The sequence below is a fragment of the Acomys minous genome, assembly GCF_964271855.1.
Source record: "Acomys minous genome assembly, chromosome: 11".
Lineage (NCBI taxonomy): Eukaryota > Metazoa > Chordata > Mammalia > Rodentia > Muridae > Acomys > Acomys minous.
In genome coordinates this window covers 77,457,581-77,476,799 of record NC_140492.1, presented here as the reverse complement: position 1 = coordinate 77,476,799, position 19,219 = coordinate 77,457,581, and the positions used below count along the sequence as shown (strand labels likewise).

At 43.0% G+C, this 19,219-nt stretch overlaps 1 pseudogene across 1 annotated transcript; it reads right to left on the bottom strand.

Moving 5' to 3' along the window:
• Positions 1 to 568: 568 nt before the first annotated feature.
• Positions 569 to 1,876, bottom strand: LOC311608761 (peptidyl-prolyl cis-trans isomerase A-like; annotated as a pseudogene). The gene is made up of 2 exons: positions 1,545 to 1,876; positions 569 to 898 (listed from the first exon to the last, which is right to left on the bottom strand). The product of its transcript is annotated as a peptidyl-prolyl cis-trans isomerase A-like (transcript).
• Between the last annotated feature and the right edge of the window lie 17,343 nt (positions 1,877 to 19,219).

Sequence of the window (19,219 nt, the reverse complement as noted above, 5' to 3'; positions counted from 1 at the left end):
TGGTTTTTGCCCTTAAAAACTAGTCTGTAACAGCTACTCGGGGTCCTTCACCTCCCAAGGGCTGAGGGACCCTGGCGTGTCAGCAATAACAATAAACCTTTGCTTTTGCATCAGTGTGCTGTGCCTCGCGTGGTCTCTCACGGCGACCCCCCTTCCCGAGGTGGGCGTGAGAGTCCAACACATAATTTATAAGACCTTAATAATTAAAGACTAGGACTTTAGGTTTTATCCATATTAAGTTGGAGCCTTAAAAACATAAACACAGGAGGCTGGGGAGATGGCTCAGTGGTTAAGAACACTGTTTGCTCTTCCAAAGGACCTGGGTTCAATTCCCAGCCATGACATGGCAGCTCACAACTGTCTGTAATTCCAGTTGCAATGGCCCTGACACACTCACACCAATGCACATAATAAAATAAAATTAAATAAATTATTTTTTAAAAGTTAAACACGGTCCATAAAAAGAAAATAGAACAGTTTCCTGTATGATTAATCACGTCACATTTATAAGATTAAATATGCTTTTTTCTTATTTACTTTTTATTCATAATCATAAACTTAACTTTGCAATCCAGCTAAACTTGGAGAGGAATGAGGACAATATGGAACCTAAAGAACTTCAGAGAGAGCAGAGATTACAGGGTACTGTGAGCAGATGAGGAGAGGGCCTCTCCTGAGCTACAGAAGGAATGGTCTGATGGGTAAGATGCCTGCAAGTCAAAAGAATTACAGTTGTCCACAGTCGGGAAGGGAGACCTTCTTGCTGGTCTTGCCATTCCTGGATCCAAAGCACTCCATGGCCTTGATCAGTGCTCACTCCTTCTTTTACCTTCCCAGAGACCACATGCTTGCCACCAGCCACTCAGTCTTGGCAGTGCAGATAAACAACTCGGAACCACTGGGTGTGGTGGCGCACGCTTTTAATCCCAGTGTTGGACCCTGGAGTCCAATTCAGGAAGGGGGTCGCCTCAAGAGACCACTCAAGTCACACAGGTTGGAAGTATATGTAAAATTTATTACTGACACATCAGAAGTCCCAATTGTCGATGTCAGGGTCCCTCAGCACTCGGGAGGTGAAGGACCCCGAGTAGCTGTTACAGGCTAATTTTTAAAGGCAAAAACCGCAAAGCAGGTGGGATTGCTTATCAAGTTAAACCATATGGACATTAGGACATCTGGTGTTGGGAGACCTCTTGTGGGGACTTGGGTGTGGGTCCCTAGGGCAGTTACTGGAAACCGTATGGGGTACATCTGATATTTGGAAGCTTGCATGTAACTATTCTGGGAATTAGGATGGAACTCTTGAAGTTATCAGTAACGAGAACTAGGAGAGGTTCTCAGGCCACTGGGCAAGCAAAGTTGGACAAGCATCTTATATTTTATAATTTTACAGTTTCTCACCAGCACTGGGGAGGCAGAGGCAGGAGGATCTCTTTAAGTCCAAGGCCAGCCTTGTCTACAAAGTAAGTCCAGGACAGCCAAAGATACATAGAGAAACCCTGTCTCGAAAAACCAATAAAATAGAATAAAATAAAATAAAAAACTGGGAACCACTTGTGTTTGGTCCAGTGTTTGCCATGGACAAGATGCTAGGACCTGTGTGCTTTAGGATGAAGTTCTTATCTTCAAATTTCTCCCTATAGATGGACCTACCACCAGAGCCATTATGGTGGGTGAAGCCACCACCCTGGCACATGAATCCTGGAGTAATTCTGCGAAAGGAAGAACCTTTATACCCAAATCCTTTCTCTCCAGTGCTCACAGCACAAAAGTTTTCTGCTGTCCTTGGAACTTTGTCTGCAAAAAGCTCAAAGGAGATACAACCCAAGGGCTCGCCATCAACCTAGATGTCAATGAACATGGTGGGGTTGACCATGGCTACAGCAAGCAACGACAGGGGGCAGTGGTGCCTGCAAAGCCAGCTAAACAAGTTTTAAGGCAGTGATTTTTAGTCTTTGAGTATGAAGGTAGAGCATAACAATCAAGTATTAGCATTGTAAACAAATAAATTTAATTAATTAATTAATTAATTAATTAATTTTATGGTTTTCGAGACAGGGTTTCTCTGTGTGGTCCTGGCTGTCCTGGACTCGCTTTGTAGACCAGTCTGGCCTTGAACTCAGAGATCCGCCTGCCTCTGCCTCCTGAGTGCTGAGATTACAGGAGAGCACCACCGTGCCTGGTTATGCAAATGAATTTTAATACAACATTACAGAGTAATTTAAAAACTGTAACAACCCATTAGCCAGGAAGTTGAATCCTGAGTAGCAATGACAGGAGGAACAGCATTTATTTATTTGTTAACAATAGACAGTCTGTTCTGGTGATTTAATGGTGAGGCTTTCCGACCACAGCCAGTGGAAGCCTGCTGGTCCACACCGGGGTGCCAAGGAGAGCTGAGAGGTATGTGGCAAACAGCCATACAGCAGACCAAATCACCTGCATGCCACGCTGGGTCACAGGAGAAAGCGGAGCCTGAAGTCAGGGCAGTGATGGGTTCAGACAGGAAAGAATGGAGACGCAGAGTGAAGTTTGGAACAGAAGGAATTTGTTGTGGGAAGTGTGTTAGAATGATTCCACACTTAAGACAATTCTGGAAGAGTTCTCCAAGCATGGGCCACCAATCTTATGTTTAAAAATAAGAAAATAAGATAAGAAGAAATAAAATGCCAGGCAAAATATATTAGATGAGGAGTTTATTAAATGAACATGGAGAGAGAAGGAATGGGGGGATGGGTACCCAAGAGAGAGAGAGAGAGAGAGAGAGAGAGAGAGAGAGAGAGAGAGAGAGATAAGAGAGTAAAAGAGGTAAGAGAGACAGAGAAAGGGAGTAAGAGGTAAGAGAGAGAGGGTCAAAGTGGGTCTTTCCTTTTATATACTGGTCAGGGCCACACAATGGCAGCTAGGCAATGACATCACAGCTAGGCAGACTGAGGCAGACTCCTAACATACACCACACCTAAGTAGGACTTAACAGTGAATAACAGATGATTAGTAGAAGACAACAGATGGTTTAACTAAATGCTTTGCGCACTCTGGATCAAAACTGGGTAGTATCAGCAAGCAAATCATTGCTGAGAGAGTTGCGAACAATTTAGGGCTCATGCTAGTCTAAGACACAGGGAATTATAACACCAAGAAAGTAAAACTGAAAAAAGCAGAAAGACTCGTTTATATTGTTTGTGTCATTTACAGTAAATGCAGATTACTAGTGACTTAAAGGAAACTTCTGTAAATTATAAATTGCATATGTCTTATCACTGAGAAATTCTATCTTAATAAATAACCTTTAAAAATATATTTTATTAATTTATTCATATTACATCTCAATTGTTATCCCATCCCTTGTATCCTCCCATTCCTCCCTCCCTCTCATTTTCCCCTTACTCTCCTCCCCTGTGACTGTGACTGAGGGGGACCTCCTCTCCCTGTATATGCTCATAGGGTATAAAGTCTCTTCTTGGTAGCCTGCTATCCTTCTTCTGAGTGCCACCAGGTCTCCCCATCCAGGAGACATGGTCAAATATGGGGCACCAGAGTTCGTGTGAAAGTCAGACCCACTCTCCACTCAACTGTGAAGAACATCTTATCCATTGGATAGATCTGGGTAGGGGTTCAAAGTTTACTGCATGTATTGTCCTTGGCTGGTGCCATAGTTTGTGCTGGACATCTGGCCCCAGATCTTCCCATCTTAATGTTCTTCTTATAGGTTCCTAGGACCCTCTGGATCCTTCTATTTCCCCATTCTCCCATGTTTCTCTCACCTAGAGTTCCAATAGGATGTCCTCCCCTCTGACCCACTTTCCTGATAAGTGAAGATATTCATGGGACATGCCCCTTGGGTTAGTTTCCAGATATAAGTGAGTATATACCATTTGAATCTTTCTGCTTCTGGGTTAACTCACTCATTATGATCATTTCTAGTTCGATCCATTTGTCCACAAATTTCGGGAATTCATTGTTTTTAATAGCTGAGTAGTATTCCATACTGTAAATGTACCACAGTTTCTTTATCCATTCTTCTACTGAGGGACATTTAGGCTCTTTCCAGGTTCTGGCTATTATGAATAAGGCTGCTATGAACATTGTTGAGCAAATGTTCTTGTGAGCTGGAGCATCTTCTGGGTATATTCCAAGGAGTGGAATAGCTGGGTCTTGAGGAAGCCCTATTCCTAATTTTCTGATATAGTGTCAGATAGATTTGCAAAGTGGCTGTACTAGTTTGCATTCCCACCAGCAATGAAGGAGTGTTCCTCTCTCCCCACATCCTCGCCAGCATGTGGTGTCACTTGAATTTTTGATCTTAGTCATTCTGATGGGTGTAAGATGGAATCTCAGAGTTGTTTTGATTTGCATTTCCCTGATGACTAAGGAGGTTGAGCATTTCTTTAAGGGTTTCTCAGCCATTCAATATTCCTCTGTTGAGAATTCTCTGTTTAGTTCTGAGCTCCATTTCTCAATTGGGTTATTTGGTTTGGTGGTGTTTAATTTCTTGAGTTCTTTATATATTTTCGATTGTAGACCTTGTCAAATGTAGGGTTGGTGAAGATCTTTTCCCAGTCTGTAGGCTGTTGCTTTGTTCTGTTGACAGTGTTTCCTGCCTTACAGAAGCTTCTCAGCGTCATGAGGTCCCATTTATTAATATTGACTTTAAGGCCTGGGTGTTCTGTTTAGGAAGTTGTCTCCTGTGCCAGTGTGTTCCAGGCTCTTCCCCACTTTTTCTTCTAACTGACTTAGTGTCTCTGATTTTACGTTGAGGTCTTTGATCCACTTGGATTTGAGTTTTGTGCATGGTGACAAATATGGGTCCAATTGCATTTTTTTTAAAAGGAAGACATCCAGTTAGACCAGCAACATTTGTTGAAGATGCTCTCTTTTTTCCATTGAATAGATTTGGCCTCTTTGTCAAAAATCAAGTGACCAAATATGTGTGGATTCATATCTGGGTCTTCGATTCGATTCTACTGATCAACCAGCCTATTGCTGTGCCAGTACCATGCTGTTTTAATTATTGTTGGTCTATAGTACAGCTTGAGATCAGGTATGGAGACTCCTCTGGAGGATCTTTTATTGTACAAGATTGTTTTAGCTATTCTGGGCTTTTTGTTTTTCCATATGAAGTTGGGAATTGAACTTTCAATGTGTTTAAATAATTGTGTAGGTATTTTGATAGGGATTGCATTGAATCTGTAAATTGCTTTTGGTAAGATGACCATTTTTACTATGTTAATTCTCCTGATCCATGAGCAAGTAAGATCATTCCATCTTCTGATATTATCTTCAATCTCTTTCTTCAGAGTTTTGAAATTTTTTTCAAACAAGTCCTGTACTTGAGCAAGCTTATTTCTAAAGCCACTTATATAAGAAGGAGGTTGGTCCTGAGTATTGTGACTATTGGTCCAGGAAAGCTGGTGAGATGGATGATGAGAAGGGTTAGGGCAGTAATTAGTACAGGAAGGGTTTGAATGGACATTTCAGGGTATGAGCCCGATAGCTACATTAGCTGACCTTAGTAGGAGTCAGGACAAGATGGAAGGGTAGCATGAATATTCTAGAATTCTTAACTGACGGTTCAGTTCCTGTCGTCCTAGAAATAAGAGGGTTTAAACCTCTATTATATACTCTGTCACAGTAACTCTTGTCATCCATATTTCTAAGTGTAATGTGGAATACTTGTTAGGAAAGTTGGCAGTGAGATGAATTGTACACAGAGTGCTAGTGTGAGATGTATCACACGCAGAGTGCTAGTGTGAGATGTATCACATGCAGAGTGCTAGTGTGAGATGTATCACATGCAGAGTGCTAGTGTGAGATGTATCACATGCAGAGTGCTAGTGTGAGATGGGTCACCTGCAGAGTGCTAGTGTGAGGTGTATCACATGCAGAGTGCTAGTGTGAGAAGTATCACAGGCAGAGTGCTAGTGTGAAATGTACCACAGGCAGAGTGCTAGTGTGAGAAGTATCATAGGCAGAGTGCTAGTGTGAAATGTACCACAGGCAGAGTGCTAGTGTGAGATGTATCACAGGCAGAGTGCTAGTGTGAGATGTATCACAGGCAGAGTGCTAGTGTGAAATGTACCACAGGCAGAGTGCTAGTGTGAGATATATCACACGCAGAGTGCCAGTGTGAGATGTATCACAGGCAGAGTGCCAGTGTGAGATGTATCACAGGCAGAGTGCCAGTGTGAGATGTATCACAGGCAGAGTGCCAGTGTGAGATGTATCACAGGCAGAGTGCCAGTGTGAGATGTATCACAGGCAGAGTGCCAGTGTGAGATGTATCACAGGCAGAGTGCCAGTGTGAGATGTATCACAGGCAGAGTGCCAGTGTGAGATGTATCACAGGCAGAGTGCCAGTGTGAGATGTATCACAGGCAGAGTGCCAGTGTGAGATGTATCACAGGCAGAGTGCCAGTGTGAGACGTATCACAGGCAGAGTGCTAGTGTGAGACGTATCACAGGCAGAGTGCCAGTGTGAGACGTATCACAGGCAGAGTGCTAGTGTGAGATGTATCACAGGCAGAGTGCTAGTGTGAGATGTATCACACGCAGAGTGTTAGTGTGAGACGTACCACAGGCAGAGTGCTAGTGTGAGATGTATCACAGGCAGAGTGCTAGTGTGAAATGTACCACAGGCAGAGTGCTAGTGTGAGATGTATCACAGGCAGAGTGCTAGTGTGGGATGTATCATATGCATCATCGTTTACTGTCTACAAGTCTGTTTAGCTTCTAGGAATGTCCACATAAGCTGTAAACATAGCTGTCAAGAAACAACCTAGGCTGCAGTCTCTTCCCTCAGGGTCATCCCAGGCAATAACAGGCAGAGAAGTTTGTCACTAGGGAAGTGTGGCTGCATGTAATTCACAGGCCAAAGAGTTTTATGGATTGGGCATGCTTAGAATCTTACCTTTCTGCAGTTTGTCACGGATCAGAGGAACAGGGGCTATAATTATTAATAAGCCTCCTTTACTGTGTTTTCTTTGTAAAAATATAAAGGGAAAAATTAGCATCCACTTACAAATAATGAAGCCTTTTACAGCTGTGGATGGTATTAAAGGGGAGATTTAGGTGCCTCATATAAAAACATAATGTTCCAATAGAAACCATTGTTGTTTCTACTTTGAGTGGAAATGGAGAAATTAAACAGTAATTCAGAGCCCAGAGATTCTTGGGTGATGGCTGAGGACAAGGTCTTTAGGCCTGTGGAGCTGAAATGGTAGGCTTTTGTTTCTAAACAACAAATAAGACAATTTCCTCCTGAGAATATAAACCGTTGGCATCATCGTGGACTGTGGGGTGAAAGGCTTTGCTTACAACCCTCTGTGATATCTATAGGTGCAAATTCTTAAATACGCAGACCAACTCATGAAAAGTGCACCTGTGAAAAGGGAGCACTTTGTAGGGCATGTACACCTGGTATCACACCTGTGCCACACCTGGAAATAGTCATGTTCCAATTCCAGTGTCACACAGGGCTCCGCACACCCCTGTGAGCTTTCGTTTTATGACTCTACAACCCTTCTTCCCTCTTCAGCACCTTTCTGCTTCATGGCAAAGCTCTCTCTTCATCCTAAAATAAGCCTCCTCACAGTGTTTTCTCTCCATTCCACAAAGTTCACACCTGTCTGCCCAACTATCTGTATCTCTGCATGTGCCTCTATCCATATACACAAAAACAAACACCTTAGCAGCACTAACCTATTTATGTTAACCTGACTCTTCTCAGAAACTAAGCCCCTACCCCTCCCTCACTGTTCATTTATGCATTCAGTATTCATTCAGTAAACATTTCTTGACCATCTGCCACAGTGCTTGGTGCTTGGCCTGGGAATGGAGCAGTTACATGACAGAAAATGTCCTATGTGCCCAGAGCTTACATTCCAGTAGGGGTTGTTTGAAATAGGAAAATATAGGAATTAAAGAGAATAAAATACAGGAGGTAACTGAACTTTATTAGTGTCCACCTTGTACTATAATTTGTTGAAAATGTCAAAAATATTGAATTATAAGAAATAACAGAGCTAGGGTTACAGTCAGTGCTAGAGTTCTTGCCTGGCAATCACAAGCCCTTGGTTCAGTTCTCATTGCCAGAAAGGAAAGAGGAGAGAAGAGGGGAGAACAGAGAAGATGAAAGTACGGTGTCCTAGGACAGTGCAAGAGGGAACTCCAGGTTCCTCTTTGTGACTTTGCTGGTTCACATCACAAGTGTGGAGTCTTGTTTTCACACTGAAACACAAAACCTGGGGCTCCTGCATTGCCTGGAGTTTTGCTTGAGAGCAGCAGGGCACTTTCTAAGGGCATCAAGCCTGGACTTCTGGGTGATGGATGGAGGCTCTTGCCATTTCTTTCTGAAAATGTCAGAGGTTCCTAGCTAAGGAGCGGGGACCTCTGCAGTTTAAGTTCTTGGAGAGCACATGAGGTTTCCACTTCCCTCCTTCTCTGTGTGGAGGGAAGACAGAGGCTGAGTAATGCATTAGCCACATAACCCAGTGTTCCTTTCTGCTGGCAAGGGACGTGTATACTTGGGATAAGAGTCAGATGCTTCGAGCCTTTTTCCCCAGGGTTAATGGAAACACATGGCCTGTAGGAACAGGCAGACGAACACCACAGTGTTAGGTTGCTGCAAGACTGCTTTTCTTAGAGGTGGCGGGCCTAGATTGCCACCTGATAGGCTAGCTCCTAATAGCCACACTTCTTAGTCCATGGCTCAGACCCACTTAACGCTGCCTCAAAGAAAACAGCCTTGGCCCTCACTTCTCTTCCAGACTGTCCTTTCATGGGAGTCGAGGAAGAGGAAGCATTCATGTTCTGGCATGGGTAACCTTCTTTTTCTACTATGCTGGTGCTATGGTACCCCCTCCCTCACCCTTGTGCCCCACTGAGGCTCCTAAGTCCTTTATGGACCTGAGTGCTGAAAGCGCGTCATCATGTATGAATCACCCCAGCATGGCCAGGCCAGGTTGCAGAGCCAGCACAGGAGAGCCTGTCAGCACGCACATAGACGTGAGTCCTGTCTGGACTGGCCCCTGCTGGACTGTTCTCAGCCTGGTTTCTTTCACTTGGTTTTTCTCTCATGGGTTGTCCTGGCACTGGGAATCTGCTCTCTCATGCCAGTGCTTCTCAGGGTTGGAAGCTGCCTTTCCTTGCAGCTGCCATGGTGACAGCAAACAGGGTTTCCTGGTCAAGGGTCGCCCGAGTCCCTACAGAAAGACTTCTTTTCAGGAAGACTAGTGTTCCTGGTGTGTGCGCCAAGAAAGGAACGCGTCCCCTGAAGTTTACAACACAGAAGTGGTCACCCGCACTTCCAGCCTCAAGTCTCCGTTATTTGATCTTTTCAAAGAGTAACTTTTCTGACTTGGGAGATCTCCAGTTTTGGAGACGTTAAAGCTTTCAGGCAATAAACTGGAAGCCTTTTGGGTTGTTTTTTTTTTCCCCCACTCTGGAGTTCATAACAAGAGTTCATAACAAGGACAGTCATGAGATAAAGGTGGCATATTAACCTTTCCGAGCTTGGTTGCAGTGGGAGAGTTACAGAAATCCTAACAGCTGCTCCCCCCCCCCCCCGCCCCCGTGTGCCTCATGCTGCCCACCACACAGTTATTATCTGAAGACAACTGCCAAGGAGCACTGGGGTAATGCGGAGTATTCAGTGAGCATCAGAAAACAGAGAATGTTGCAAGCAACTGTTCTTGTCCACAGAGTCCCATGATCCCAAGGTTTGGTGGAGAGTTTAGGTCATCTGAAGAAACTGATGTGTGGATCGCCTTTCTCTGTATAGTTCTTAGAGAGGAGGGAAAGGAGAGAAATTAATTTATGCATAACCACTGTGGAGAAAAAAAAACATACTTTTTTTGGTTTTGCTTTTTGGTTTGATATGTGTGTGTGTGTGTGTGTGTGTGTGTGTGTGTGTGTGTGTGTGTATCTCAGTTAGTATCATAATTAGGTACTGTCAGTGTTGCTTCCTCCTGCAGGAGCATCCTTCTGTCAGCCTTGCTTTTCCACCTTGGGCTGATAGAGAACAGTGGACCAGTCAGCACACAAGATGACCGTGTGCGCATGCCTAAAGACCGTGGGGATTCATAACATCCTGGGCATTCACGTCCATAGGGTATGACCTGGGGCTCTGCACCAGGCGCTTTTCCTTTTGTTTCCTCTTCTCTTCTGGAAGGGGATGAAGGAGATAGGTCCTTTGTGAGAGGCATGTTCTCGTAGGGAGCTTGTCACCGCCGGAAAGGCGATTTTTGTTTTTTTGATACAAGGTTTCTTTGTGTAGTCCTGGCTGTCCTGGAACTCCCTCTGTAGACCAGACTGGCCTCGAACTCAGGGATCCACCTGTCTCTACCTCCCAAGTGCTGGGATTAAAGTGTGCACCACCGCATCCAAATGCCTGTTTGAATTATAATGTGTGGAAATTTTGATTTATTAATGAGTAAGCGTTTTGCCCTGTATTTGTTTCCAAAGGTATCATTGTTAATGAAAGTTGGGATTTATTTATTTTTAATGGTAGGGCTGAGAGTAGTTAAGAGTATGTGTGTGAGTTTTTCTTTGATTAATAAATCAAATGGGAAAACAGAGGTGTTTTTGCAAGGTGAGGGTATGTGATTTTTCTGGAGCAGCAGCCACTGTCTAGAACCAGAACCTTAATGAACAGTTCTAGACTGGGAGAACTCAGGCTGTAAAGCTGATCCATGGCTGCCACAGAGGCTGTAAGGAGCCCTGTGCTTTCTAGGTATCTTCAGCCAAACTCTCAGTGCTAGAGCATCTGTGCCAATTAGCAGAAACACAGACAAGTACACAACCCCCAAAGCTATTCTCCTGGTTGACTCTCAGCTTTGGGCCTATTTTATGAAGGTGAACTAGAGCCTTGAGTTTATCTCTCCCTTTTGTGAGATCCTGTTACCATGAAACACAGGAGGGTGGACAGGTAGGAGGTATAAAGTCACAAATATAGGAGGCAGTTATCAAGGTGCTGAACTGTCAATGCTGAGGTTGAAACACAGGCATGAAGATCCACATGTGGAAGCAGACCTGTGAACTCTGACTCATGTTTTGCATTGTGTAGGAGTGGATTTGCCAGACCACTAGGGAAGAAGGAAACAGAAAACTGCAAAATTGAAGCTTTGAGCTATATTGGCAGCTGTCACACGTATTCTACTTGTAAGCATTCACTTGCCTCAAACTAGTGACAATTTAGCCAAATGCAGTGGTGCATGCCTGTAATCCAGCACTCAGGGAGGCGGAGGCAGGAGGATCGCTGTGAGTCTGAGGCCAGCCTGGTCTAGAAATCAAGTCCAGACCAGCCAAGGCTACACAGAGAGACCCTGTCTAAAAAAACCCAAAGCAAAACAACAACAACAGAACTAGTGGCAACCTGAAATAATAACCACAGAGGACGTGAGCCAGGTCCCTTTTTTTCAGTCAAGGGAGATGGGCTCCAAGCTCCAAGCTCCCATAGCGGTCCTTGAAGCTGCAGATTGTTCAAAGCCTTATTTATACTGTTTTTCATATACATTCATGTCCCTGATATGCAGTTAAGCACAGAAAGACATTACCAATAACTAACAACTAATAAAATGCAAGGAAATTATAATAGAAAGGTATGAATCAATGTACAAGCTCATGAACTTTTATTTTTCTCATAACTTTATTTTTCTCCTAACATTTTCAGAAAATATTGACCACAGGTACCTGGAACCATGGAAAATGAGCTACGGATGGCAGGGAGAGCTACATATCTATTTGTTTTCAGGTTCAAATGCTGGATCTCTGAAAGCATATAAACTCTATGGCGATGAGCCTTTTAAAAAACCAAAAAGCTCTTACTAATGTACAGTCCACTGATTCTGTTGGTCAGGTGGAAAAGGCCTTGAACTGTGCCGAGGCAGCTTTGTCCTTCGTTGCGTGTGGAAACGCAATGGAACAAGGTCCAGTGATCTAACTCTCTATACTTCATGTACTCAGACAGTGGAGCTCATCAGGGAAGCTCTGCTTCCAGCAGGAGGGTGTGTGTGGGGAGAAGAAAGTAATATACGTGAGTACATGCAGAGAATACTAAGTAAAGAATGGCAGCCACACTATCAGCCACTGGGAACTATGCCCCAAAATAGGAATGTTGAGTTGGAAATGACAGGATTTGTTCTGAAGCCTCACTGTGAGGGACACACACCTCTTCACTTCTACCTCAGCTACCCTACGCCTGAGTCTCCTACACTGGGGGATGTTCGAAAAGGGACCACACTGTAAAGTATTTGAAAGAACATATCCACTATTTCAAGGTCCTGTCTAGCAAGTTAGAGCACCATGGCTCCTTGTGCTAGGCTGTCTCCCTGACAGAGGCACCTCTGAGAGGCCTCATCCACCCATTGCCTTGAGGCCAAACCTGCCATCTCTGTTGTCCAGAATCACCCCATTTATGACACACTTGAGGCTTGCAAAGCTTGGAGAACAGGCCTTGAGAGCCTAGCTGATTGGTCCCCTGCCTTGTGTCCTTATAAATATTTATTTATTATTTTGAGATAAGGCTTCTCTGTGTACCTTTGGCTATCCTGGACTCACTTTATAGAATAAGCTTTCCTCAAACTCACAGGAATTTGTCTGCCTCTCTCTGCCTTACTGAGTACCCAAGTGCTAGGATTACAGGCGTGCACCACAGAGGCCAGCTGTGTCCTTACTTTTACCACCTCTAAACAAATAAAGTCCAATTATTCATCCCCAGTATCCCAGGGATCAGCTGGTGGTTTTGGTTTTGGTTTTTCAAGACAGGGTTTCTCTGCGTGATAGCCCTGGGTGTCCTGGAACTCTCTTTGTAGATCAGTCTAGCCTTGAACTCACAGAGATCTGCCTGGGTCTGCCTCCTGAGTGCTGGGATTAAAGGCGGGCACCACCACACCTGACTCCTGCAGCTTAACTGCCGGATGAATTGAACCTCTTATTGTTTATTACTTTCAGTAGTATGTAAACTCCCCAATTGCTTTTAGTTGTTGTATATTAATGAGTAATTGAATAATGAAAACAAGTCAGTTATTTTTGTGCCATGGTCTCACTAGGTTGCATGTTCCTACATTTCTTGCCCTCCTCTAATACCCCCCCTACCCATCATCTACAAACACATTATAATCCAATAGCGTCCACACACTTCCCCTGCCTTGTCCCCACAGAGTATAAAAATGGCATCAAGATTTGGAAGAAGCTGGGTATGGTGGCGCACGCCTGTCATCCCAGCACTCAGCAAGGCAGAGGCAGGCAGATCTCTATGAATTCAAGGCCATCCTGGTCTTCAAAGTGAGTCCAGGACAGCCACGGCTACACAGAGACACCTTATCTCAACCTGTTCCCCCACCCCACCCTCAAAGTTGGTAAAAGCTCTGCAGTCACAAAAGCAGCAGTGGCTGTTCTGGCTCAGAATGAACGTCTGCACCTGTGGCCCCAAGCCCTCTAGACACCTGTGTTTCCTCTTCCTGCTGCTGTGACACTGAGGTCCTAGAGCCACCCAGCTGTTGGCAGTAAATACAGTTCTTCCTTCCTTCCTTCCTTCCTTCCTTTCTTTCTTTTTTAAAATTTATTTATTTATTATGTACACCAGATGAGGGCATCAGATCTCATTAGATGGTTGTGAGCCACCATGTGGTTGTTGGGAATTGAACTCGCGACCTTTGGAAGAGCAAACAGTGCTCTTAACCTCTAAGCCATCTCTCCAGCCCTTTTGTTTGTTTGTTTGTTTGTTTGAGACAGGGTTTCTCTGTGTAGCCTTTACTGTCCTGAACTTGCTTTGTAAACCAAGCTGGCCTTGAACTCACAGTGATCTGCTAATTCTCTTCTTTCTACAATAGCTTTCCTACACCTTTTTTTTTTTTTTTTAGTCAAATGAAGCCTTGTCTAGAGCGTGCTATCCTTAGATCTGGCTGCTGCTTAGCAGACTGGGAGCCACTTGCTGTTCGGTTTGCCTGGTTCTTGCTTTTCTCATACAACGTGCATGTGTATTGAATGTATTTTGTTTTGAGGGATATTTTTCAAGCTTTTTAACAAGCTGCATACAGTGCAGGGAAAGTTATCCTTGTGATGATCACAACTCTGAGTAGCAACAACCAGAGTGTCTTGCTTATATCTTGTGCATCTGGTGTGTTTGTCTTGATCATGGTTTTTTTCTGTTTTTTAATTTTATTTTATTATTGAGTTTATGAACTTGGATTAAATATGTCTGCCTTTCTAAGGCTGTAAATGATACATTAAATGATTTATGTTGTATGCGACAGAAATTGAGTTGCATTTTAAAAAAAGTTAACCAGTTTCTGTTAATACTTTACAAGGAAACTTTAGAATTTAAATACTTTCAAAGCAGTATCCTGTTTCCCAGTTTGAAATCTCTAGAGGCAACCTTGTTTCTGGAATGTCCCCCCCCCTTACTTCCTCCTCCTCCTCTCATTTGTTCCTTTCTTTCTGTTTTTTTCCCCCTATCCTAGATATTGAGCCCAGGGCCTTGCATATGCTATGCAAGCTCTCTAACACTGAGCTGTATCTCCAATCCCCACTAATGTTTCAATGTAGCTCCCGTGGGATATCATGGCTAAGTTTAATATTTTTTCAATAGAACCATAGTTCAGAAAAAGAAAAAAAGAAAGAAAGAATTGTAGTTCAATTGAGCGAATGCGTGCATGCACGCACACACACAAACACACTTACTTTCTCCTCTCTTTCCCTATTTTGTATCCCAAAGACTGATGATGAGGAAACAGAAGGATGCTTGCTCAAGTAGCAGCCCTGAAGCACTGCTCTAATGGATAATCTTCAATGGCATAAGTCTGACTACTTGTGTTAGAGTTTTCCAACTTAAAACAACATATTGGAATAATGTTTGCAATGCTTGCTTAAGGAAGTAAGAGAAGTCTGGATGAAAGAGCAGAAATGTTAGAGCAGTGGCCAGGACATGACCTAGCACCTCTGTAGGTGACGGTCTGTCTGTCAGCCTTATTGTCACTCATCTCTCCCCCTCTTCTCCTTCCCAAGCTGTAGATGCAGAAATAACAGAAGTGCAATGACTTCTTGACCTGATGCAGTTTGTGTCCTCAGGTTCAGAAATCTTTTCCCCACTGACCATCTGACACAATCCACATAGTCTGGAGATAAAACAGATAAGGTTAGACAGTTGAGTTCAGTCTTTACAAACTAAGCAGAGAGCTACAGAATAAATTAGGTGGTTGAGCTCAGTCCTCATAAATTAAACAGAGAGCTACAGAATAGGGTAGATGGTTGAGTTCAATCCTCATAAACTGAGCAGAGAGCTACAGCAAAGGAGCCCACCTGGTCCCCAGAGGTGCCTAGGACAGGGCACTTGTCCTTAGTAGTTCCAGGGAACCACTGAGAGGATGCTCTTTCGGAAGTGGGCTAAGAAATACCCAGCAACCTTCCAAACAAGAAATGTCTTTATGTTGGATAACTTGTTGGCCACGCCTTGAGAGTCTATTCCTATCAAAATTGTGTTTTAAAATGCATTATACTTTCAATCAAGACTAGAACAACTGGAGTTTTTAAAGACATCTTTAATGAGGTGGGGGGTGATCACATAAACTGTGTCTCTACTGTTTGGATCCAGAATTTGTTTCCTGTTCCCAGAGAAGCACATACTAAGAAACAGCACAGAGATGGTCCAATCTGAGAACCCTGTTCTCCTTGTCCACATCATTGTGTGCATCTTCATATGGTTTAATTTGTTTGCTTGGCATGGCATGAGGTGCATTGTAAAACTGTATTCTCAAACTAATTAGGTCTGACCAATGTTTTGGTTATTATTACTTAATTGGCACTTTTAACACCAAGGGGTAAATTTGGGGTCAGCTGCAGAGGGACCTACAGTCACAGCCCTTGGTGGTAATGTTCATCAAGGTATTAAACCTGTTGTTTGGAAAGCTCAATCTCTTACAGCCAATTTCTGAGTCGTTTTCCAGTAGAGAGAGGGATGTCGACACTAATTATTCATCCCTTAGAGTTCCAGGGCTTCCAATCCAATTCCAAAATGTCCCCATTTGAGAACTGGATTTTGTTCTTATTCTTGGAGTATAAATACCCTAAGTTAGGTTTACTATCTTGTCCCTTTAGTAGAGCACTTCCAAGAGACAGTGAAGTTTAAAGAAACAAAGCTGCGAAGCAGGAAGTCACTGATGCTGGAGATGCAGAAGGGCAGTAACTGGTCCCTGAGCACTTTCTTCCAGCTACACACATCCCTTGTAGAAAGCTACCCTTCTCGCCTCACTGGCTCAACATATTAACTCCCCTGCTTAACAAGCATGAGGGTCAGTCACTAGATTGGGATGCACACGTTCAGGTCCACTGCTGTCACTCAGCAGGGTTCTGAAGGAACCAGGCCCCTTAAGGACCCCCATTAAGGCCAAAGTTGGGGAAAATGTAAAAGTCAGCCTACTCAGTCCTCCATTAAAGACCCCCATTAAGACCAAAGCATGTAAATTTCTAGAGGGTCCAGCTTGAACCAAGGGCAGACAGATATCAAATCAATGTGTGTGTGTGTGTGGCAGGGACAGGAAAAACCCTGAAGAGTCCAACTTGACTCAAGGTCTCAGTCTGTGCTCAGGGTCCAGCTGGACTCAAGGACAACCAGCTGTGTTTAAAATTTCCACTACCCCTCCCCAACTAAAAAAGTTCCTAAATGCCCCTTGTGACTACTTCAATCAATCTTTTCCATAGGCTAACTTGCCCCTCCACCCATTATCCAAACACCAAACACTAAGACTTGTAACTCCCTGCTTGCAGCTTTTCTGCCCAAATGCCAACCAATCACATACTGTAAAACTCATTTCTTTGTCTAAAACCTATAAAAGGCCCGTGCCTCTGTTTCTCGGGGTCTGCAGCTTGAAAGAGCTGGACAGACCCCATCGTGATGGCTCAATAAATTCCTATTCCTATGCATTTGCATTGACAACGGACTCTGTCTCTTAGTGGGGACTTTGGAAATAGACTAGAGATCCATCTAGAGGTCTCAGTCTTCCATTGGAGGTTCCACCGAGATCACCGAGTCCCCTCCAAGATCTGGACTCCAGTCGAGGAATTAGGTAAGGTGGCTGCCACTCTTCTTTGTCGGTCTTCTTTATCTGTCTCTCTGTCCCTCTTAGTTTCACTTCAGAGCTGGAGCATTTGGGTTAGTCACAGTGTCAAGGTGGCTCCTTCCTGTGCCAGGAGATGGTGTACCTCCTGTCGGGGAGGCTGGAAGACGTTCCGGACCTCCAGGAAGGGAGTCTGTCCCCCTCCACTTGGGCAGTGCCCTCGGCCTGCCTAATCACTGGGTCGACCGCTCATTTGGTTCTGGTTTTGGTATAGTCCGGACTACTATGACTTTCGGGGTGGTTTTCTGTCTTTGTTTATTTGTATCTATTTGTGTGAGTAAATGGACACTTGACAGCTGGATATAATCTGGGCCTCCATCCACGGGTCTGGTTTTCTTCCCCACTGCCAGTGGCAAAGGCTTTTCTGTATCTGTCTATTTGTTTATCTGTTTGCTTGTGGACTGGGACTGACAATATTTTTGGATATGGGACAAGGCAGGTTGCTCCCGCAGCCGGCATGAGGTCGGTATTATTTTATAGTTTATATTCTGGTGTAAAAAGGGCTAAATTTCGTCTGCTGGCCATTAGTTCTAACTCATTTCAAATATTCTCAGAAAAGGCAGTAAAAACTGATAAACTAGCTCTGTCCTTGGAGCCGGACTGGGAGTCTCCTGCTTAGATCAAACTGGCAACAAGCCCAGGGCTGCCTGAACTTCTAATGATGTGCTCCGAACTCTAGCAAGTCTAGAAGCCTCAACATGGTGAGTGCAGGGTCACTACACCCAACAGGAAAAATAAAAGACTGAACCGTGGGAGCTAATGTGATGGGTCTTTCCGGGAACTGGGTGGTAAACAGTGACCAGATAAAGCCACTGGTAAGGTCTTTTTCAGTCCTAGTCACTCCTTGGACTCCTTGGTGATGGGCTCTAAACAACTTTCACTATGAGGCTGTGCATTTTCAAAAAAAAATGTTTCATACACAAGAAACATTCTGGGCAAGATGCGAAACTCGGATACTCCTAGTTTCTCTATTATCTTTCACCAGTTCTGCCTTTAACATTTAACATTTAGGTGTAAGATCCTTTTAAATTATGCTATAAAATTAAGAAACATTTTGTCTCTTTTCCACATGTTAGTTTCTTATTGACTTTAAAGGTATTAAAACTACATCTCTAGCATATATCTGTAAACTTTTATCTAAGGATTAATGATTTGCTTATTGACTATGATGTTTAAAATTTAAGTTCAAACTCTTGCTTAAAATATATGAACACATGTGCATTTGTAACACAGATATTATATAATTCAATCCTAGTTGAAAACACTGTAAAAATCTGGTTTTAAGTTATAAAAATTATGGTTATACTCTATGACTTCACTCTTAAACAGATGTAACAGGACTCATTTGTATTAATTATGTTACAGTCAATATAAAGTATTAATAACTTAAAACTTCTATAAATTATATATTAAATATATTAGTAACACTGATAAATTTTCTTTAAAACTGGTGTATTCTATAATAATATGCCATATGGAAACCAAAAACATTTCCAACCCCTATATTTATAGATCTTGATGTTGAAGTAACTTTTCAAGGTCCTATTGTGCATCCTGGTATTATAAAATAAAATTATAAAAAAATTATAGTATATGTAAAACAGAAAATGCAAATTAATACAAGAAGTAAAATTGCTCAGCTGTTACTGTTTCCTTACATTAAAAGTAAAGTAGCCCCAGTAAAATAAATGGGTGCATTTAAAAATACAGAAAAATATATGTTCTGGCAAACAATGGTATATATTTATGTATAAGTAAATATTAGCCCAGCATAGATGTTCTCTGAGAGACTCCACTCAGTGTGGATTGGGACAGATACTGGGAATCATTGCCAAACTCTGGGCAAAGAGCTGTAAGTTACAAAAAAGAGTGGCCCAGATTAAAAAAAAAAAACATTAACAAGTATTTAAGATTGTAGATAAAAGGTAACTTAATAAAAAGCATTAAAAACAGATGGCATGGGATTGAGACAAGGATCCCATATCTGCCCCACTATTAAAAAAAAAAGTTTAATTAATTAATATCTGCTGTGACTCAGGATAACTAAGCCTATTTAAAAATAATAATAACAGGTGTCTATGTCTTGGTTGATTGCTAGTTAAAAATAC